The sequence below is a fragment of the Anser brachyrhynchus genome (assembly GCF_964034855.1).
Source record: "Anser brachyrhynchus genome assembly, chromosome: 7".
NCBI classification, from domain to species: domain Eukaryota; kingdom Metazoa; phylum Chordata; class Aves; order Anseriformes; family Anatidae; genus Anser; species Anser brachyrhynchus.
In genome coordinates this window covers 20,404,359-20,428,488 of record NC_137701.1, presented here as the reverse complement: position 1 = coordinate 20,428,488, position 24,130 = coordinate 20,404,359, and the positions used below count along the sequence as shown (strand labels likewise).

Below are 24,130 nucleotides of genomic sequence, written 5' to 3'. Positions count from 1 at the left end.
TTTTTTAGGAGTTTTGGATTTTTGATGTGATAAATCCTGACAGCTCTTGCAGAGCCATTATAGCCAAATACAAAACCAAATCTTTTTATTACAAAGACCCATGACACCAAAAAACCTGTGATGGCTCTCTATTAAATATGGTTGTGGCACATGTAGTTTAAAAATGTGACATTTCTTTTGAAAATGCTGTAATGCATTTACATAAGCCACTATCTTAAATGTGATTACTCAGTCAAGATTTTTTCCCCTAGCAGTCCGGTCTGTATTCTGTAAAAATGATAGTTGCTATTTAGACTCAGTATTCTCAAAGCCTCTTTCAGATTGAAAGTTTTAGTGTTCTCAGACACTAGCACACATGATAGCTGTTTTACAGAGAAAGCTGAGATACAGAATGATTTATCTAAGATCACAGAATAAGTTATTGGTAAATCTATGAAAAGAGTAATGGCTTTAGCATTTGCTGTTTCATAGCTCATTTATCCTGTGTTGCTATGTCTAGAGATTAAAGTGCATAAAATGCTTGTTCAGTTTAGAAATGCAGGACTACACGAGCAGCATTTGAAACTAACATGCGTTTTCAGTGTTCTGGTGTCAAGCCAAATTGCTTGATTACTTCTGCAGGGGGGAGTTTCAAGTAAAATGTTGTTGAGGTCAAGGAAAAGAGAAGAGATTGAGGCTGTTTGGAAATAGGAAAATAGAAAAGTTGAAACAAGTAATCCTTTCATGTAGCATTGCAAACTGAGCCCTGGTGAGCTGAGAGGAGGGGCAGGGGGCATGAAGGGGAACAGCACTTCACAAAGCAGCTGGTGCAGCAGTTCTTCAGCAGGGGATCTCAGGGAGGAGCTGTTTGATAAAGTCCTGTTTCACTGGCACCATAAATATAAAATCCTAACACCTGTAGACAAGGTATTCCCAGTCCATTCTGCACTGTCCCAGCCCTGTTTGCTGATTGCTGTTGTCTGTACCAGCTGCTTTTTATGCAGCAGTTGGAAGGGTTATATTTATTAGAATACGTTAAAATAGTTGTATCTCCTTCTCCCCACCCCCAATGTTAAAGGTCTTTTTAAATTTTTTTTTTCACTCTTAAATGTAGGTCACCAGTTTTGGCAAACATGGACAAGTGTTTTGTAATAGAAAAAAATCTGCCCAGCTAGGCTACCTAGCAGGCTGCAGTGAGTTCACTGGAGTGCGTGGAGGAGCCCAGCAGACCTGGGCACAAGCAGCGAACATTGAGAGAAATGTGGATGGATGGACAGGGGCCAGCAGGCATGCTGCTGCTGAATCCAGCCCACGGCAGCTGAAATGCTGATCTGTGCTTTTCCGCTTTGTGTCAAGAAATTGAGATGTTTCTGTTGCGTTTTACATACCTGACCGTTTGCGTTAGTGTGCTCAGCTCAGCACAGAGTGCTGTTATGTTAGCGCTGTGCTCAGTTGCACAAGTTGTGTTTGCAGCAATACTTCTCCTTGTGCACACGTGCTCCTCAATGTTGACTTTATGCTTGTGAGGTAAGTGCTAAGCAGAAGAATGGAGGCTGCCACTCTCTCAATTTCCTGATCTCTGTGTAACTAAATTATTGGCCATGTTATTGTATTAACTGCGGCGGGCAGGCAGAGCCAGGAACGCACAAGGATCTCTGGGCCAGTTGCTGTATTGCTGGGCGTGGGTATCCTGGCTGCCTGCGTCATCAGGCTTGGATTTGCTGGAGATATGACTACTAAACATTTAAGATACAAATTTTGCTCTCTGATAGAAATTCAGAAAATACCTCTTTTCAAAGGGCTTCTTGAAAGCCCACCTGAAAGATTGCGTTGTAGAAGTTTTGTTACCTATTCCCAAACTGTTTTGGGCTCCAGGAGATAATTTCTGTTCTTGACTGTAACTCTGCATTTAGCTATAGTGTTCTTTCAGAGCCTGACGTGAAGGGTGGGTTTCTGCTTTACAGAGCATATGTAATGTATCAGGGCAGAGCTGCAGTATGGATAGCCTTTGGCTATTAAAAAACAAAATAGACTTACAACCAAAGCTAAACAAATGTTCTATGTTATATACACCAGCTTTTTCAGTGCATGTAGCCTGAAGGGGCTTTCCTACTTCATCCTGGCTACTGTTTTGATTTGGAAGGAATAGAAACATCAACATGCCTTCTAATTTCCTCTACTCTGTTTTTTTTAAATATAATTAGCTTACCAAGCAGTAAAAGACAGTCAAGGTCATTAGCAGCAACTCCATTCTTTGTCTTGACATGTTAGCTACCCACTTTTCCTTCAAACTGCTCCTTAAAAATCCAGTTACTTTTGAAAGTTTAGCAACTGTAGGAGCATATTCAATTTTTTTATCTTTCTAGTTTCCATGTGGCACTCCTTTTTGTGTGCATAGAGGCTCAGGTGGCAATGAATTCTGTGCAAGATGCTATTCTCTCAGACTCATGATACTGTTCCTTGCATTTAGAGATAAAAATACAGGGTAAAGTTTTAAAGAGTTCAGAGGAAGAGGGGTGATTGGCTCCAGCTCTGAGAGCCTCAGTGAATGAGTGAATAATTAGGTAATGGTAATATGAGAAACACCTGGAAATGAACACCTGTGTGATTTGACCCTCTGTTCTTTCAGACAGAATTTCTCAAACAAGGGCTGAGATTAAACTGTGATGTATTGACAATAAGCACCACTGTGCCCAGGGTTTAGGTACGTGTTGATTTGATCATTGGAGAAAGCAGGTGTTTTTTTTTTTACCTGGCTTCCCTCCCTAGTCCCTGCAACTGCTTTATGGGGAAAGAATTTTATTTCCAAAGTTTTCTCTTTCTGTATATACTTTTCATTGGTTTTTCCTTTTGCAGGCAAAAAGTACCGGAAAGACTAGAGAGTACCAGTTAGGGCTTGTCAAATATCTCTTCTATTCTGTCAGATGCTTCATGAACTGAGCTATCTACGTAACTAAATTAATTATCACTATAAACGCAGCAGTTATGTTTATCTGGGAAATACTGTGGTTAAAAATGACTCATGTATACCTTACAGAACTATTCCACAATAAACATTTACTTTGCATATTAGATAAATCCTAGAGACAAGGTTTTCCAGCTTCACTTCAGTGTCTGGCTAGAATTTCAGACAGTCTATTTCAGAATCAAAACAAAACCATTTGAGGCCTCTACATTTTTAGAATGCTTCTTTCTTGATAACAACAACCTTGTAACTAAGTGTCTGGACTCTCAGGCGTGGTTTCTTCTATGTAAGGTAGAAATTAGCACCACAAAGTCCATCTATTTCTTCTTTTTCAAAACCAAAAAACAGGTGAAACATTTGTATCTTTGAACTACATTATAAACATTTTCTGAAATCTGATGCTTTTGTAATTAAACTGAGGAGTTCCTCAGCATTGCATATTATTGGATACAAGGTTATATTACATACCTTTTGTTATTATTTTTAAGGTATTCTGCATAGTTTTGTCTGTATGCTGTAAATGGAAGGTTGCTTCCTTGTTTCTTTTACAGAACTTAGGTTCAAGTACACTATGTAATTCCTCAGAAAAATAGATATTAAAAAGTCAGTGTCACTTAAAGTCAGTAAAAAAAGGCGTGTGGTGGCTTTTTTATTGGAATTGATTTAAATTGTTGCATTAGAATATTATGGCTTTCACAGGTAAGGCCTGAACCTGGCTACCTTTCTTCAGTACTCACCTCCGATAGAGAAGTCTAGAGTCTCTATAGCTCTGTATTTACAGATGCATTTTGTTTAAGGCCTTATTCCATATTATGAAAACATATATTGTCTTGTACTGAAACCTGCAGTGACTGCTGTTAATTTGCTCCTCTAATTCATGTATTACACTGATTTTACAAGTAAGGGACTTTATGTATAGGAAGCACAACTAGACGCTTAGTAAATATTGTGAGTTTTTTGACAAATATAGTACAGATTTACAGCAGTATTTTACAGACTGACAAAAGCAAGTGTTTTTCCAGGAATTATATCTTTTCCTGTCCTTGTAGTTGCTGCCCCTGTTTTTAATCTCTTTTGACAAATTAAGGCACTTCAGCTTCATTAGACAAATAATTTAATCTACAAAGCTCCAGCGTCAGAACCACATGAGACTGCTGAACTCCTGCAGTACCTTTCACCTTGAGCAAGGTCAAGGTTAGGATTTCTGCAGGAGCTTCAAGATGATGCTTAAGAAAGCTTTTCCAAAAACCACGATAGGAATCTCCCTAGAACTTGCAATGTGAGGGTGGAAGAGGCAGTCTGGAAATGTAGATTCTGATATGTATGCTTAGCTAATTGGTCAAACAAAGAGCATTGATAATGAAAGATTTAGAAAGCAAGCATATATGTGTAACTTGCTGTTCACATTGAAAACGTGAGTGCAGCAACAGTGGTAGTAACAGAATATCTGAAGGTCCTTTGACCATGTTTCTCTTAATCTTTTTAAAGTTCTCTTGCATCTTGTGAAAGCTGAGCGGAGCAGTGCTGCTGGGAAGGAATGGCAGATGAAGCTGAAGGACAACATTGCACAGTGAGGGGAGAGGCCTGTTCTGCCTTTGGCAGGGGTAATGTGATCTCTGCAGGTCTGTCTTGAGCAACAGCAGGGCAGTTCTTTCTGCCTGTCTAGTCAGGATGTCAGTGAGCTTCTTTCAAGAAAAGTAGACTGGCTGTTCACCTGATGTGAGCTGCTACTCCCTGAAGGTGGACCATGCAGTAGCTCCTTGCTACTGCCTCCATGTAGGGACTGCCTCCATGTAGGGAGATGTAATTAAGACTTTTCCCTCTCATACATCCTTTTATTAGAACAACTCTCACACTTTAACTTTTTCCATCAAAAAATAAATACTTTACTGGACTGTCTGGATAAAAATGCTTTTCAGACTCCCTAGACATGTTCTAATTTTATTCCAGTAGAAGCAAGAGGAAGTATTTTCCTTTTCTTCACATATTTGCTGAATGTAAATATCAGGCAGATGTATGATAATGAGTTTCAGTAGTCTGACTCCAACATTGCTGATAGTTTGGTACAATTAAGTCAGGACTAATCTTAAAATAGGCCTAAATCCCAAATAAATATAGCATTAGGGTTGCAGCGAATAATTCCTGCTTTTCAAAAACAGTAATTGAGTGCAGAAATATTAAAGGCAAACCACATGGGGGCCCAGTACATCAGATTTCTAATCTACTTAAGAGGATCATTTTATATGGATAGATTCAATTAAAAAGATAAATACACTCAGTATTCTCAGAGGAGAACCTGCACATATTTTATATTCAATCTAACCCATAGGATATAATTTAAGCATCCACTGTTGCAGTGATTTAGATTTTTATTTTAGCCTTCTCCAAAAATGAAATTATTGCATTAATAAGGGCTCTGGAAGATCTGGCAAATTTTGCTCTGGCGGTTTGACATTTCTCTCTAGGTGCCTGCACTCGTTCTTTCCGTTCTCTGGCAGGGCAGAAGGGGAAAGCATACTCCTGCCTTCCTTCTCCAGTCCCCAGGATGCTGTGCTAGCTTAAGCTGCTGCTGAGAGGCTAGGAGGTGAGGTTACTGATGTCTTCAAGTGCAGCTGCTCCAAACCTCCTGAACTCATCTGTCAGTGTCCAGAAACTCTTAGGGAATATTTGCTTGCATTGTACCTGTCTCTAAGAAATGGCACACTGGTTAGATTTGAGTAAAGGAGATGGTAAGATCCTAAAAATCTCTCATGCAGAATTAGGTGGTGGGTTATTTGTTTGATAATAGGCTGATACTCTGCTCTGAACTGGAAGCTTGTTTGCAGAGTTTCCATATGATTACCCAGTTGGTATAATACTGTGGACAGAGTGAGACCATACTATTAAGCTGTCCAGGACTGCAAATACTAATGCACTAAAGAACTATTTCACGTGATTGTATCACTGCCCTGCAGATTTGTCTGGGCTGTTTATTAGGACTGGATCAAATGGTGCTATATTCCTAAAGCCAGAAACTAGATAATTGACTAAAATTTTGTAGTTTCTTGGGTGAGTTATAACCTTACTAACTTGTGTACTCAATTTTATGACGTTTTCTATCAGCATGGAAAAGTTTGCTCTAAACCTCAGCATAAATTTTGTGCATGGCTTATAAAGGTCATTGTGCCCAAGGCTCCTTATTTTCCACTTAATCAGCTACCACTTCCATGGCCCAGTTGCATTTCAGCAAACATCCCTTCAGTGTAATGTGACACACCCAGTGAATTTGCACAATGTGCATTTGAAGGAAGGCTTGATCCTTTTACATCTAAGGACAATGATTCAAGTGTTTAAAATTATCTGAATGTTCTGCATATCAATTCAGCATTGTTGTCATGCCTGGGTCTTTCTAAATGTGAAATTAGTAGATTTAGGACCCGAGCTCCCCTGCAGTGTCCCCATAGATAGATTGTAGGTCACAATAACATGAGACAACCTAATTACCATAGCTATTGAAAGGAGTGAATACACAGTAGGCACTGGATTATGAATGCTCAGTTCCAAGGAATCCATTCCTTAAATGCTTGTTGCTGGGTCCTTTGCAGGCATGTACAGATTTTTATCTGTTTAGTTGTAAATTTGTTCCACAACCATTGTGACAATATTGTTAGTAAAAGTATCTGCAAAGCTGTGAAAGATACATCAGCAAATACAAAATGTATTTATGCAGTTGCCTAATTCTTTTTCTCTTTTTAATGCTGAAACTGGCAAAAAAAAAAGAAAGCTGCTGATCGTACTTTTGATTGTCATGCATATGACTCCTGTGTTCCTTTTATGTTTGCTTATTTTTCTTTTTTGCTGTATGACACTGCAAACGTGGGGACGGTCACAATCAGAAGCCCAGCAAAACTTGAGGAGCTCAGATTTTAACTTCATGGCTGAAGATTTTGTTTTCCTTTATTTATGGTAGTAGCCACAATGCCATCTGCATCCCTGAGAAAACTTGTCACAGCATGGGCTTGCGTGTGAGCACTTAGATCTTAGACTTGGAAGGGTCAGCTTAGCTTTTTTAACCTGAGAACAGGTTTAAGTGTAAGAGAAATAAAACAGGTTTTGTGTGGCACTGTATTGCGTGTGTATCACTAGAAAAGCTTTTCCCATATAGATGAGGCCCTAATGAGTGGAGGTGTAACATAAAGGAGAGTCCACTGATGATATTAAAAATATTGATATGGCATGTGAGCAGACTTTGTCCAGAAAGCAGCTCTAAGGCATGAATATATTCCTTGCCCACAAGGGCTGGGTTTGTGAGGAGAAGCTCATGTAAACAAAATGGTCTGGCAGCAGAGCAGAAAAAGTGTGTTGTACGTGTCCACATGGATAACAGATGAGGACAGAGATAGGATGTTTCCACCAGCACTTGCTCCCTGTAGCTCCTGGGACTAAGCCTAGGTACAGGTGGTGATAAACTCTTAATAAAAAATTTGGTAGCTTGGAGGCTTCCATTTTATACTGGTTCTGGCTGAGACAGTGACTGAGACAAGAAACTGGAAATATTAGCGTTTTGTTTTGTTTGCTGCTGCTTTGCTCCTTTCAAATATAATGCTGAGATAGTTGCACAGTCTGGTTTGAGTACCTGCATCTTTGTGGGCCTGAACAACAGACTTTGGCTCCTGGTATCACCATTCAAGGTTGTGTCTGGATTCATTTCTACAGGAGGGCAAGGGCAGCCTACCTACAGTTACCAAATGGGGGCTGTTTCCACATGAATTCACTTTGTATATTGTACATGTTTAAGGACCAATAGTAACAGCCAGAAGTTAAATGAATTGTGAGAGTCACCCTTCTGCCAGTCAGTCCCAAATACTTTTTATGACAAAGCTCAGAATTTTTAAAAGATGGCTTGCACTAATTCTGTAGGAATTGTCCTAGGAAAAAGATCATATTTTTTTTGTCTTTTAAATGTGATTTTAATTTTTAGAAAACTGCTTTCTAGTAACTTAATGTAATCTTCAAGCAGTGAAAGATGCTTTTTGGTGCTTTTTTTGAAGTCTGATTTAATAGTAATGTTTTAACTTCTAGTATTAATCTTCATCTCAGTGAAGGCAGTCTTCAGATTCTTCATTTTTATGCACTAAGAAGGTTGTGGGTTCTTTTATTGTTGCTTTAAAAAATATAGTCCCCATGTATAGTATAGTAACACTAGATATGATGTATCTTCAGTGTATACAGATCCTTAAAGATGCAAACAGGTACATAGAAGGTTTTACAAGCCTGTGTGTTTGAGCACCTAACTTTGATTTTTAAGCTTAGCTTGCTGCCAAGGATAACTGAGCTTGTTCCCTGTTTCTGTGCTGAAGAAAATCTCCGAAGAAGGGAAGAACGTTATCTGCCTATTTAGACACTTAAGGATCCTTGAAAATACCTTTTGTCCTAAGGACCCATCCCTAAAATTTTCTTTTAGGAGCTGTTGCTGATGATATGTTTAACCATGAGTCTCCTTGAATTGATTTTTTTCAAATGTAGCTTCACAGGCTGTGGAAGGAGTACTAGGAACGGTTTTCTCCCATTACAGAAAATTTTCCAGCACAACTACACTTAACTTTTCACATTTCTATCACTGGAACATGTTAAGACCACAGTATTAGGCTTATTTAAGTGTATATTTCAGGACTTCAAGCAGGATTTCTTTAATTCTGGGACAACTGAGCTTTAGTCACCATGTCTGGCCCATAAAGCTGGGAGGATCTGGGGGGCAGGGAGCAGAGTGGGGATTCTCCATCCCTATGGTACCACTTAGGGTCCTGCCTGGGGCAGGTGATGGTGCCCCTGTGCCAGTGGTGAGGTGTCTGGGGAGCAGACAAACTGGGTTTCCACAGGCTCTGTGAAATGAGATGGGGCTCAGCCCTAGCCCCTGGGACAAAGCTGTCATTATTTGATGGGGATTTAATGGTGCATTATGAAGTGAAAGTTGCGTAGGCCTGCATGGCTGTAGCCCTTGCTTTCACTGCATGTTAACCGTGGGGTGAGTAATTGAATGCTTATCCATGTGTGATCGTCTGCACTGCTACGAGGTCATTATCAGCATTAGCGTGCTGAAGTCACCCCAGCCTCCATCACAGTGCAGCGTGTGGCCATGCAAGGAATGCTGCTATCTTTGTCCTTGTCCCAAGATGCCAGCCAGCAGTTTCCAGTAGCTGTTGGAAAATCTCAATTTATAAAATTATTACCACTCCTTTCTGTGCTAGTAAAGCTGTGTGCTGGAATCCAACCTCTGCCAAGATTTTTTGCATGCTTTCATGGCCAAGTGGCTGTGTGCTGTTCACATGCTGTAGTCTTTGTTTTTTTATTTTTATTATTATTTTCTTAGTATGAGGGATGGGTGCAGCTGGGTGAGCATTGCATGCAGAGGAGTAAAAAACTGAATGCTTCAGGTGAGGTCCCAAGTCAGTGGAAAAGCAGTGCCTAGGGGCTTTGTGATATATTGTGATAGTGGTAGTTTCCATGGCTGCTTTGGTTTTCTGCTGCATCTTCTTCAGGGTTTTCGTTGCTGCTCAATGGGCTGTATTTGCTTTGCCTGTGGTGCTAGCGAAGGTGTGTAAATGGACAGACATGCCCAGTTTTAACAGTGAAAACCAGTAGTGAGGATGATGTAAGGATGTGGTAGGGTAGGATTGCCAAGGGGAGATGCAGCCTCTCCCTCTGTGAGATAGGTGTCTACATGAGGTGTCCTTGGGAGTTCAGAAAAACTTCTACTGATGTTCTCATGTTCTTGATATCTACAAAAAACAGGTGTATCTGCTAAAGCATCGTTCTTGGAGATCAATTATTTCTGAGAAGAGATCAGCTGAACTGCTTCTCTAGTTTCCTGAGAGCCTGTTTTGTCTCCTCTCAATATCGTATTGGACTCCCACCACACCATTCCTGGAACGTAAGTTTCCTGTCAGTGGCATTTCTGTCCTTGTAGCCAAAGCCACTCCTTAAAGAGACTATTCAGCTCTTTGCAGAGGGGCCTATAAATATCCTGCTAATGCTGTGGAGGGAGGAGGGAGCAACTTCACAGCTAGAACATGAATTTGGATTCAAGACACATCCCCTTCTGCTGTGCAGGGGAGTGCTGGCTGCCAAAAGTAGATTCATCAGTATCAAAGGTGGATAAGAGGATGGAGGAGACTGGCTTTTTTACATCTTTCTTTGGGCAGTAGAGGAAAACAAATGTTAGCAACTATTTCAGGCAGGTTTTTTGGGTAAGTGACAAAGCATTTTGGTATGCAGGAAACAACTGCTTCCTATCTATAGTTTTTGGGCACTTGAAAGGAAACAAGGCAACTCCAAACTCTCTTTAAACAGTGAAACAATTACAAAGACTGATTATTCTCTAAGGTTTTTTTTAAGAGTTTTTCTTGTAGTAAATGAAATGACAATTCTTCTGCATCCGAGTTGTTTGTTTTGCAACAATTTATCTCCATGTGGTAGTGGACTGTACTGGAGTTTTATGAAATTTGTATCTGCTAAGACGACATCGTGTAGAATCTTTCATGCAATTTAGCCCCCAAAATATCTATCAAGGAGGTAAAATAATAAAGAATGAATATTTCAGAATTTCGTTAGGAGACTTGAAATTCTGCTTATGGTGCAGAAAACAGGGAAATGTCATTGGTTCTCAGAATGTTGTTTTTCTGTTTTAGGAACAATGGAGTCTTTTCCTCTAAGCTCTTATTATGCTGAGGGGCTTTTTTTTCTTTTTGCTTTTGTCTGTTGGTTTACCAGGACCAATGTATTAGCTGCACGTTTAGTGTATCGTTAATATGGTGTATGTGGTTATGTGCAGGTTCTTGCAGCTGGACTGCTGTGTCCATGCAAACCCTTGCTGATCTCTGAGGTGGTCTAGGTCCTCCTGTGCTTTGTAGACATACAGATCAGGTGCTCAGCCTGTTATACAGAATAGGGGGCAACAAATAACAGGTATGAGGCTGTATTTATTGAGTAGACAGAAGTGCAAAAAATGTAAGAAGTGTGTTAGTGGGTATGGTACTGCTGTGCAGTTCCCTTCATGTGTTACATGAGGGCTCAAGCACCAACAAAATTCACTTCATTAAATCCTCAGACTGCCTAATCCCACGTCGTGCTCTGGCTGTACCACCAAGCTTGCTAAAACAGCGGGAACTGTACGCCTGGATGGGGAACTCCTGTACTGTAATTGGGGGCTGGATGGATGGTCAGAAATAGACTCCTCTTCAGGAGCTGAGCTCGGACTTTTCAGGAAGCCCCGGCAGAGGCATTGGGTTTCACTCCTGTGCGTATTGATAGCTGGCTGGTGCTGTGCAGCACGGGGCCAGCAGGGATGGCCTGTGTGCCCTCCCCACCTGTCAGAGCAGCAGCTGTGGGGTCCCAGCACTGGCTTCCTACAGGTCCCCCGCACGCTCCCCAGCTAGCATAGCAGGGGGACAGGGAGCAGCAGTCTCCCTCCTCAGGAGAGACTGCCCTTACCTCTTACCCACAGGCAGGGCCCCCAGCTCTGGGGAGGTGGGGGAGTTGAGAAACAGCAGCTCTTAATCAGCTTTAATTTTTTAGGCATCATGGCTGCTTCATCCAGTCTGCATTGCTCGCCTTTCCCTTAGCTCCTACTCACCCAGTGGTTTTGCAGACCATGAAGTCACCCCATGGACTGGTTCCTATCCCCCTGTTCCCATCCTGCCCCCAGGTACCTTGAGGGTATGTGGAGAACAGCCACAGTGCTGGCAGCCCTGAGGTGCCCCCCTCATGTCGTGTGCTGGGACCAGAGCAGAGTACCAGGCGTCTGGTTTTTCACACGTGTTCCTCTCGTTTGGGGGTAAGAGACATGCACTGAGCACCATGACCCAAAGGCATGGGGTTGGGCAGCCTGCAATGTGCTGTTGGGGCGTGCTGGCAGGGTCAAAGTGAGTGCTGAGAGAAGTTGATGCAGCCTGAGGAGCACAGGTTGGGGGGGGGGGGGGGGGGGGCTTGTCCATGGAGCAGCCAAAGGGAGGAGGTTTCTCATATGAGATGAAGCTGTTAAACAGGAGGGTTGAAAAAGCCTGACAACTCTGTTGTCTTCTTGATTTGCTATGAGAACAGTGTGGGAGCCTCCCACTGCCTGTGCAGGGGTGATGGCTGTAAATGTCCTATGACTAGGAAGGAGAGGAGTGGCTGCGTGTTATCTCCTTCTCCCGGAGTGCTCGTGGGTGTCATAATATTGTTTTTCATTCATCCTGCTTAATTTATTTCATGGGTTTTCTTAGCTAAGCCTGGAGAGTGTTCCTTTTCCAAGCATATTTATGCGGAGGTCTGTGGCAGTCTATACATGTTTTTCATGGACTGGTGGGCTGTTTGTGTTTTGTTTAAATTGTTTGCAATTTTCAGAGTCTTAAATAAGTTTAAGAATAAACAGAGTTAAGATTAATTCCAGTGCATTAAAATTACCTTCTGGAGGGTGAAAAAGATGTATAATTTAAACAAAGTTTTGACCCAGCAAATATCTAAGTCTTCCTGAGAAATCCCTTGGCAGTGATCAAGGAATCTGGGCCTGGCCTGCCACTCTGTTTCTAAAACTAAAATGAAGAATAAAATAGAAGTAAATATTTCAGGCTTCCCCCATATGTCCTAAGGACAATTTTTAAAAGCCTTCTCAGGCTGCTATTTGAGCTATTCAGAACAAAGTCCCTGTGTGCTGTCTTAGGAATGGCACAGTCCCACTTCTTTGCCAAAGAGCATCTTTGTTAGATGCTTCTAGCCAAATTTTTTGTTAACTCCATACCCATTGTGTAAGCCAGATAAGATACGTCACTCAACCTCAGGAATTTCAGGAAATAAGTGACAAAAAAAAATCTGAAACATTCTGTTGAACACTATGAAAAGGCGCTTGGATTTAGGATCATGAGTATCTCTTTGTATGTTACTGAGATATGAAGGCTGTGACAAATGCCAGTGAATAATTTCAGTTTACTTTTCCTTACTTTTCTAGCACAGAATAGATATGTTCTCAATACTGTAGCATAACAGCTCCTCATTCAAACAGAGAATTACAGGGAAAGTGGCCTGAAAACTGTACCATAATGGGTTTCTTTTGTTAAACTATAGAGCTCTCCTTTTCAAGTTGTGCTTCCATATCCATCGTAAGAGTACTGCGCATCTTCCACATTTTTCATTCAAAATCTGCCACTATTCTGCAAGGTAGATGGGGGTGAGCTCATAATAATGAAACAAATCTTTCTTTCTGTGAATTCTTCTCATGGATTATATGATGTGGCTTAGGAATTAGATAAATCATGACTTTTTGTTTCTGCCTATGAAACTCAAAGCTTATGAAAGTGCCTGAAAGCTAATTTATCTCTAATTCTATCATATTTCTATCCTAACTTGTGCCTCACTCCTGATGCACACCCTTGGTTTCATTCTTTTGTATAAAAATGTCCAAGATTAAATAGAAGATGAAAGCAGTATTTGGCTACTGTGATTACCGTGAGTCTCACTTGTGTCTAAAGAATAATGATGGATATTAAGAAAATAAAGGCAAATATACGTATGTAGTAAAGCAAAAGTAAGATAGTGGTGTATATGACACTCCCAACTGAAAAAGCTTTGAAGCACCAGCTTCTGTGTCCTGCTCATCTCCCTGGCCCCAGGCTGCATCTCACAGTTGCACCGTCAGCAGCACAACAAGAACCACGAAAGGTGACAACGGAGTGACACTGTCGTTCTGGCTGGAGTGTCCACAGGTGGTGACACGGTACTCACTCTGTGGTTTTACACCAAATGATTGTGCTTTGGGAAAGAGCAGGGGAGAGGGAAGGGAGGTGCAACTGTATGTCTTCTGTGTTGTTACATGTTCCACTAAAAAGATGGGGCATAGTTGAGATTGTGTCCACATTATTCGGCATGTCAAACTATTCCTCTGAAAAGGGCATTTTGGAACACGCTGTCCAAAAGTCAGGCATCCATGGGTCTTGTTTGAGAGTTCTGCAGATCTCATTTTGAACATGTTTTAGATAACAAAGTGAGTAAATTCCTATCTTTAGCAGCTGAATAGGCCCTCTGTTTTCCATGTATTCATTCATATGCCTAATTATATTCCAATGATTACTTCCTTTAAAGTTATTGGAAGTACTCATGCTAATTAAGTTAGCATATGTGTATCTTCAGGAGTAGAGCTTAAATGTCACTAAATTGTTCACTTATCTTCTCAACTATACTCCATGTTCTAGCTAAATAATACAGATGAGCAGAAAACAATGAAGTAGTTAAGAAGTTAAGCTGTATAACAAGAATCACACCAGTTACTGCTTTATACAGCAGAAAAAGGAAGGAGAGGAAAAGAAGGAAGAGAAGTTTAGTTGCTGATCCAAAAACCTATCACCCCTGTGATGTCACTGCTGGTTTCATTTTTTCCAAGTTTTTCCATTTCCTTATTTTGACAAATGCAAACTTTGAAGGGGAAAAAAATAGTTGGATTTTCTTTTCAAATATTTTTTTTAGAAGTTCTAAAACTATTTTTCAGGAAAAGAAACTGTATTTGCAGCAACTGGTACAAAGAAAAGAATGCTTTATCTTATATTCCCTGTCCTTAACTCATCCTTGTAATTCCTTAGAAACATAGAATCATAAAATCATTAAGGTTGGAAAAGACCTCCAAGATCATCTGGTCCAACCATCCCCCTACTACCAATGTCACCCACTAAACCATGTCCCTAAGCAGTAAGTCTTTAATGAGCATATGAGCATTCTCTCTGTTTAGGTCTGAAAAAACAGGTCCACTTTTATTTCTACTGTTAGTTTGTGGAAAGATCTCTCATTTTTCTATGCTTAAAAACTACATTTCTGAGCTACAGTTTTTAAAATATTATTTTGTACCTTTAACAATGAACTTCCACTCTGTAACAAATTTGAGTGCTACAAAGCTTAGAATCAAATACATAGCGTATGGAAAACCAGAAAGTTTGCAAGTAGGTGGAACTGTGCTTTGTAAAGTGCAGACCTGTTCTACTGGATGCAGTTTCCAAATGCTACTGTGAAGTGCTGTGTTAGGTGTTATGAATTAGAATGAGAAATATGTTGACTATATAACCATGGACTAGAACTTTAATGGTTAAATACTTTTTTTTGGTGCAAGGAAAATAGTTTTCTAGTCTTAGAAAACATGGCATGGGCATAGAGCCCTACCTGTTCATGTAGAGGTTAACAAGCCTGTGCTGAGAACCCCCTTCTATTGTGGTGACAGTGGTTGATCTGCTTGAAGGTTATTGCTCAACCAGGAGTCATCTACATAGCTCATAAGTATGATGATATGGAACTGCCAAGAATTTTATAGCTATGAATGTGCATTCACATAAATAACACCTGAGGTTATGTCTCTCTAATGAAGGCATGTAAAGACAAGGCACACTCATTTAGGTGTTGGCTTACTGTAGTCATGCAGCTTTTTTAACATGACAGAGACAGATGTCTTTTTATAAAATATTTTAGAACTGCTTTTCTTCTGAGGTGCTTTGTGAGTAAGGAAGAAAGCCACAAGTGCACATCAGTAGTCGAAGTGCTCATCATGAAACAGCAGATGAGAAGACAGCAATGCTGAGCTGTGAAAAAATATGGAGAATCTAGAGAATTGGTGTTGCTTGAAAACTAAGTCCCCTTTAGTGAAGTCATTGCTGAAAGATGAACGGGGGCCCAGGGAAATAAAGGGATAAGGATTTCTGCTTTCTAAGAGGATTCCGATGCTGTCAGTTGAATTGTAACAATGAGGCAATTGCCATCAGCAGCCTGCTTCAAAAGAGAAGATGCATTTGGCATTATTTATACTAGGGAGGCATGAAGTTTGGCTGGTAATTTGGGGGGGAGGTGTTAGGGGAGAAAGTATTAGTAACCTTCTAAAGAGTAGATACTGACTTCTGGGTTCATGATGCATTGTGTCCTGAGGTCATAACATGATAAGATTGAGGATAAGGAGCAGAAAGCAGCTTTCAGCTTTTAGGCTCTGGTTTGGCAGTCGCTCATGTTCCCACAGTGCATAAATGCATAATTATGAGCAAGGAAGTGAAGATTCTCTGTATGTGTTGATCCTGTTTGCCCAGGGCACCATCAGTTGGTTCAGTATTTTCTTGAGATTTTTACTGTTCTTGAGAGTTGAAGGAGTGCATGTATGAAATTGTTGAGCTCCCCCGAACTGAGTTTTAACTGCTGCTTATGTCGTCATGGTACCAGAGGAATAAAGGGGCTCAGGTATGAGAACAGTTTGAAATAGGATGATCAGGAGAAAGTAATACACAAATTAAGCTGATTTCTAAGCCATGAACACAATAGGAATTGAGAACACTGTTAGTGGATACGTGGAAAATACGGAGTTCGCAAAGGGACATCATGCCTCTTGGAATTCTTTCAAGCAGACAGTGAGTTTGTAGATAAAAAGTTGAGTTGGTCATCGCAACCTCCTTGGATTTTCAAGTTGCTTTGAGGCCTTAAAATGTAAACTGTTATGCAGTAAAAGAGAACGCGCTTATGTAGATTAAGAGGTTGTTGAAGGAAAGGAAACAAATGGGAAGAATACTTTTTTTTTCCCCACAGAGAGAAGGATGTATGCTGCTTGCTGTTTGCTTAAAGACCTAAGAAGGGATGCGCGTATTAGGGAGACAGTGTTTGCTAACTCCTCACAATTGTCTGAGGATCAAAACTGAAGCTGGCTCAGGGGGAAGGGGGAGGGGGGAACAAAACACAGTATAAATGACTGAGAAATAAAATAGTAAGATTGAGGTCACTACTATAAGAAACCAATATGCATGAACTAAAAAATTGACTTAATTTATTCTATTCAAGATATTAGTCTTGTCGCAGTAGGCTTGCTGTCATCTCAGTGTTCAATAGCAGCCAAAAAGGGACTTAGAAAATGAGGAATTATGAATGGAATACCATACAAAACAGAGCATGTGATTACACTACTGCTATAAATCGATGTCTTTGCATCTTGAATATTGCGTGGTGGTCTGACAGTTCTGGGGATTACAGAAATATACAGAAATAATAAAAGCACAGAGAATGCCATGAGCGTTGAGGAACGTATAATGATTTCTATTTGACATACTTATTAGACAAGGATTTTTTTCTGTGTGAAAACAGATGATTGAAATGGGGTATGGCAAAAGTTTATAAAATCATGAATAAAATAAGGAATGATTTCTTCACTTAGGATCACGTAATATGCTGGGCATACTGTGAAGTTATTGGGCAGAAGAGTTTGAATTAGTCCCTTTTCACACAGTGCACTATTTAATTGCTTGTTTAATTTCCACAGTTGTTGTAGAGGTCAGTAATATAATTTGGAAATTTAATTTAAACTATATCAATTAGAAACTGTCAATAAATTCAGTGGTCTGTATGAACCCATGGACAGACAGACAGTCCTTAATCTGCTGGAACAAGTAAAAGATGGAGCACACTACTGCATTCTTTTGCAGGTGTCTGCTACTGACAACTGTTAGGCAGGATATTGAGTTAGCTGAGCTTTTGTCTGAGTCAATATGTCTGTAACTTCATACAAATAAAATTATAATGTCTTCAGAATAAGGCAACACAGAATATAAGTGCATACCATGCAAACATTTGTGCCAGCATGTATCCTTCATACAAATTTTCACAGCTGTTTGGGTTTTAAAGCTTTTTAAAACAGATCAGTGCTGGAAATCACAGTCAACAATTTGGAGGCAAAGAAGAGTCAGGCTAAAAAATATCCCATACACAACTAAGTATTAAGTACAACTGCACAAAATCTGGAAACAGGAACCAATAACTCAATCACTCTCCACATGAAAAGGTTGGGGAAGGGAGTTACAGAGGATGAAGAACTGCTGAAGTCCCGTTGAGGCTTTGTCAGTATTGTACTTTTAAGAAAGGTGAATATTTGCCCTATGTCCCTTCAATAAAGCATTGTTCTCAATCTGAATTTCACAGATTTCAAGAGCTGGAGGAGGCCGTGGGTCCACCTCTGAGTCCCTAAAACATCTCTGTGCTTCCTGCCATTACATCTCAGGAGCTGTGTTGACAATGAAGCTGTGTTGCTCTTAATGAGACCTTCCCAGCTATGGCTACCTCCCGAGTGTGTCCACACTTGGAAAATCCCTTTGGAGGGTGACTTGTGGCAAAGGCAAGGCTGTTTATCTGGTGTTGGGGTTAATCAACAACTCTTCTCTTAGTTTCTTTACAGATCATGCCTCTTCTTACTCAATGGGTCTTGATCCTTGGGATAAAAATGACAGAATGGTGCAACAGAGATTGCAAACAGCTTCCTTCTCTCTCCTGAATTGATTGTGGAGCATGTGTTCTAGTCTTGATTTACTAATCACAGGGAAAATAAGTGCGCCTTTGTTGAAACTTGTCTTGCAAGATGCTAAAAGCTGCTGTTGATTTACTAATAATAATGGGAAAAAAAATCTGGCTAGGTATTAACCTCAAGCTAACCAGAGTAAAACATTCCTCTTACTGAGAACTGAAAGTCTTGTTACACAATGCCAGAATAATCAAGAGGCTTGATACTTGCTTTTTTCTCCCTGACTCAGGGTGACTTTAGAGATTTACAAATGTGGTTACATTCCAAATATTTTGTCCAAGGGGCTATTTGTTAGACTAAGGCTTTTTTATTCCCTACCAAAATGTATTTGGAAAAAAAAATCCTATTGCTATTAGAAATTATTAAGAACTGAAATGACTTTTCAAATGAGTCTTACACTTGTTCTACAATGGAGTTTTACGAGAGATGTTTCTTTCTGTTGAATGTATTCATGTTGTTTTTTGTCCTGCTGATACACCTTTTAGCTTGTGTTGGTCTGACAAAAGAATGTTTCCAGTCTTCAAGTGTTTCTGCTCCATTACCTCAATGTTGTTATAGCACTATATTATTATAATGTTATTGCAAACTGCTTTCCAGCAGCAATCCCGTAAGGCCAGTGGCATAGCCCAGTGGTTGCAATTTGGAGCTCTGAAGCTGAGTCACAATGTTTGGACTTCAGGCTTTTACAGTGTTTGAAAATACTTCTCTTGCAAGCACCCTGCTGTGAGCATTACAGTGTGGGTCTATGCAAAGCCCAGGTATACACAATCTGCAGGAATTCAGTTGTCCAACAAAGGATGAGGAAGTGTTGGATACAGTAAAATGTGAGGAAATGTGGCAAGAGCCATGGCAGCCTCCTCAGTCTCATCGCGTCCAGGGCACACCAGTGACCTGCAGCTGCCACTGTATTCCCATACTCCTTATGCAAAAGCACCTTTGGCCACAGAGTAGGGAAAAGCTTCTGAGGGATGCACAGAGGGCAGGTCTGTGGTAGGATGAAGATATCTAACACACCTTCTTGGCCTAGCTTGACATACTGGAATGCAGGCTCACCATGGTATCTATAGAGATATATGTAGTCATAGTCAAACTGTTTTTAGGTACTCAAGTTATTTCAATATATCGTGTGATGTTATCCACAAGAGATGAAAGAATTCAGGTACTTGACAAATCAAGCATGTATTAAAATAACTCTCCAAGTGGACTGTGGCGTACCACTTTTTCTCCTTTGTACCTCAAATAGCAACAGACTACATGCAGATAGGGAGCAGGACACAGCAGCTGAAGGTAGCAGATCAGTTTAAGATTATGTACACACAGCAATAATCGCAAAATAGTGGAATGAATATCCTGAAACACGAATATACAGCATTCCTTCTCATAAACTTGAGATAACAAAAAAGCAAAAAGATAACATTGAAATTGAAGTAAACCATAAATATATTTTCTATTACAATGAAATAAAAATTGGAATAAAGCCATGTACCCACCATTACTGAGCCTGTAATACACTTACAGAGAAATAGTAGAACTGCTGCTAAGCAGCGTGGCAGTTTGATATTAAGACTACATAATGCTGCAGGGCTAGAATTTCAAATGTATGTCAACTTTTATTATCTACAGTATTATGATGTTTGTACTTCACAATGTTTTGGCTTCTACATACGGCCAATATGTAGCCTACAAATTTAGGGAAGCCTTCTTAATTGACTTAACTCCTGTGCTTTATCCATACCTGGGATTCTTCATGATGGTTAATGGTTACGCATGTCTGCAAATTAACTGCCTCCTGTAAGGGCGTCTTTTTCTGACACCAAACAGATTGTTGAGTGATGCAAACTTTTCCCCTAAGATTGATACCCTGATTTCTCCCTCCTAAAGCAGCTGTCACTTTGGCATCCTGAGGCTGAAATAAACTTGGCATGCAGCCTTGGGAACACAGGATCTGAAGGGCTTGCAGTTACTACTGACAGGCGCAGGCTTGTACCACAACCTGATCCCACTGCGTGGTGATTGCCCTGTGCAGCTGGTCAGCAAGCACTTGTATCATCTGCTGTTTGTTGTCCGCAGGACATGCATCTGCACAAATTTCTTTTCTAGATTTTCTGCACACTGGGTGGATCTGGTGGTGGTTGTGGTTCCCCAACTACAGACAGATCAATTCCTTCTTCCAACAATGGTCAGTCAGCTCCAGGGGTGACAATAAAGGGCTTAGAACTGACGTGTTGAAGTTTGGAGTGGAACAGAGATAACTGCTGGAATCTTAAAACACTATGTGAAAACTAAGTAAAGTGGAGCAGAAGGATTATTTTTTACATCAAAATCTTACTCTCTGTTAAGTACAGCAGTAACACATAGTTAAAATAACCCATAGTTAAAAACTCCCAGAGACAAGGGGTCAGAGCACCATCAGGGGCATTACAATGGTTATCTACAGCAACACTTCCCCCCCCCCCCCAATATAGCATGTTACTCAGAGGATGAGGACTGTGTCAGCCAAATGCATATATGTTCTGGTTATCCCAGCACAGCATCTGATGGCTGTGCAAAAGTGAACTTAGTGATTTTCAGATTTACTCTGGGCTTTTACATGAGGCAGAGGAAGGAGAACCCAGAAATGGGGTCTGGCTGTGGGTTCAGCTGTAGCTTTCCTTCGTGATGCTGGGTCACTCTTCTGTCCTTAAGTAGACTGTCGGTCTTTCACTGTGAAGTGGAGATTTTAATGCTGCTACCTTGCAGGGAAGGAATGAAAATGCTTTGAGATAGTTTTCTGTGTTCTGGATGGAAAACATTATTACTGCAGAATAACTGCATTTTACTTGGTTAATGTGAAGAACAAATCCACAGTAAAAATGGGTCAGTTTACGTTTATTTGCAGTCAACAAGCAAGTACCCATGCCTTGATCTAACTGCCAGTAAAGTTGCTGAATTGCTTAAAAGTGGACCTTGATCCTTGGAAATGCTGTTTGACTTTAGAAAGAGTTGGGTAATTGGAACTGATGCATGCATTTCACCAAATGTGGTCAGAAATTCACAAAGTTGACCTGTTCGTATGCTGGAAAACATACTGTCTGTCTGGTATGTACTAAAAGCACACACTCACAGGCAAAGAAAGCAATGTGTATGTGTCATGCAAGAAATGACAGGAACAGTACAGCCCTTGTGAAAACTGAAAGAACCTATCCCCTGACTGTATTGTCTTAACTTTCTATGCTGTTCATGCTCCCAGATGTATGGAACGAGCTCTGCTGGGTTTTGGGTGTTCTCTTTGAGGCTGCTGGTGTTAGAGGTGTTTAAGCATACAGGGCAGATAGAGCGACGGTTAATTACAGATGAAGAAAATATGTGTAGTAGTTAAAATGTGTATTTTTCAATGGTTCCTCTTATCACATAAATAATTCTGGGTTTGTTTAAATGAGAATACCAAAGGAATGTTCAAAACCTGCTTTTTAGACCTCTCAGAAAAGTTCTCTTGGAAGAATTGATCTGGAGAGGCTGACCAAACAGATGGTGGTCTGAAAATAAGCACCAGAGGAATTATAGTGTAAAGAAATCTGGAAATGTGTTTGTGCCACAAATCTTTTACCAATCTTTCATACTACCGGAATAATTGTTTAAAACTCTGCACCTTAAATCTTGATTGCCTTGAAGGCACTAGGTGTTTTGCTTTTTTTTTTTGCTTTTTCTACACTTGAAATTTAGAAGCATAGAAAGATAGGAAAAAAGGAATGAGAAAAATGAATATGGAATGATTTATTCAAAACCTTACATTTGAAACCTTTTCAATAAAATATAAAAAAAATTACACTTTCGTAATTAATGAATGACCTTTCCTTCCTGGCCCCTGCTTTTAGTTGTTTGCAATGAATGAAAAAAAGAGCAAATCACTTGATATTAGTCAAGCCAACACAACAGTTTCCATAAAACCCATTGCCAAACTGATTAGATTTGCAATTTGCTCACTAAGCCTGCCTGGTCATGGCAGCATCATGTAATGAATCTTTTCATTGAATAAAACTGGAATTGCAGAGGAACTCTTTTTTTTGTATGAATACTTCTGTAGTGCTTGTTTAAACATGAAATTGGTCCTGATTAACTCCATGTGTATGCAGTCTTATTCCGGAATAAAAAAAAAAACTTCTTCCTTTTAAGCTTAGCTTTGTTGTTTAATAATTAAACAGAAGCAGTTAATTGGAAATCACTGCATGCATAGACAATCCTCAGTCTTTTTCCTTTGGTGGATGTACACATTTTGTGGTTCGATAAATAACTGGTATTTTTAAAAATTCTTCCTTGGGTAACAGATTTTCTTAATTTGTTGATTTTTTTCTTAATTTCTTAATTTGTTGGACTAAATGAGAGCGTGAAAGTTTTTGCATATAAAATAGCACCACGGGTAGATTGACATGGTGGCAAAAGATTCCTTTGTTTCTGTTTTGTAATGTTTCTGTTTAGTAACTTATGAAGCTCCAGAAACTGAAGGTTGCATTGCTCAGCAGGGAGTTTGAGAACTACAGCGTGTCCTCAACCTTCACATAACTGCTGTTCACACACAGGTAAAGCAGGGAAAGAACGACCCCATTTTCACTAAGACAGTAGACCAAATCTGAATGGACTGAGCTTTCACAGACTTTATTTAGGATTTTTCTACAGTCTTTGAATAATTGAAATTTGCAACATCAGAGAGCATGTTACTAACTGAGACTTAACATAGCAAAAATTTGATTTATTCGATTCATTGTTCATGTTCATTACGTATGGATTTAAAAGACTAAGATTAATAAAAACTAGATATTGTTCAGAAAAGCATTTTAAAATGGTGATCCAAAGGAAGTAAAAAATAAAAATAAAAGGACTGCAGTGCTCAGTTCCAGCTGATTGTTCAGATTGTTCATCAGAAATCAGGGTGTTAATCTAAAGAGAAAAGTAAATACATTTGTTAGATTTTTTACTTAAGTCTTTTTTAATTAGTAAAGAAAGTAGAGGCTACAGCTCTAGATCTTATCCAGAGAAGCAGCCTCTCTTGGCTTTGCCTCCAACGGTCTGAAAGCTGTGTTTGAACATGTCTTGAACACCGCTCCTGATGAGTCAGTGGCAGATGCAGTTTGGTTGGCACATGTGAATGTGGTGGCTGTATAACCAAAACTGTTATATTGTTGCAGACAGGAAAAAAATATATATATAAAATTGATTCTCTTTTTTTTAAAAAGTCAGATTTCTGATCACAATCTCAAACTGATGAGATGCATTTTTTTCCCCCTTTCTTTCCATGGTTCTTAACAACCACTGGAAACCTGTGTGCAAACTCTGACTGGGCTTTACCTCCTGTGTGGATGCTGAGCAGCCAGCTGGCTGCCCTCACAGCTGGGTCTGATCCAGGACCTGATGGGGAGCAGGTGTAACAAGTGTGGTAATGAACAAGCAGCTGCTTCCACCAGTTTGGTGCAAGGGGTCTCAGCTACACAGTGCTATTACAATAGGCTGGAGAGTGACCTAGAGACCAGATACCTCAAGTGACTGTAATTCCTGGTCTTGTCCTTTGCAGACTTTGTCCAAGGCCGTGCCCTGTGTGTCTAGCACCCAGTGCAGCTCTTGGAGGTAGGTGCTATCAAGGTTGGGCGGAGTTGTGCTTTGGGTGATGGCCAAAGACCCTTTAGTCAGAGTCTGTGTATGCTAAGAGAACAAAAGTGTTTTGTCCCGAATAATGATTTTTTAAATTATTTTTTTGGCTCTCGATGGAGTTAAAATGGGTCCCATGAAGACTCATTTTACTTCCTGAGTTCCAGTGGAGAGTCTCCAGGGAGGTCCTGTGGATATCTTGTTAGTAAAGCTTCTATTTTCCTCCTCAAGGGGGCCCATGTTGTGTATAAGGA

General features: G+C 40.1%; 1 protein-coding gene across 3 annotated transcripts in view; it reads left to right on the top strand.

Annotated features, from left to right (window-relative positions):
* Positions 1-24,130, top strand: part of ITGA6 (integrin subunit alpha 6) — a 129,626-nt gene that overhangs the window by 57,301 nt on the left and 48,195 nt on the right. The window contains exon 1 of one of the 3 annotated variants that reach the window (XM_080600871.1): positions 23,837-23,855. The exons of the other annotated variants lie outside the window; for them this stretch is intronic. The gene's annotated coding sequence lies outside the window, so the exon portion shown is untranslated. Of the gene's footprint in view, positions 1-23,836; positions 23,856-24,130 lie in introns of those variants that run through there. 3 annotated transcript variants of the gene reach the window in all.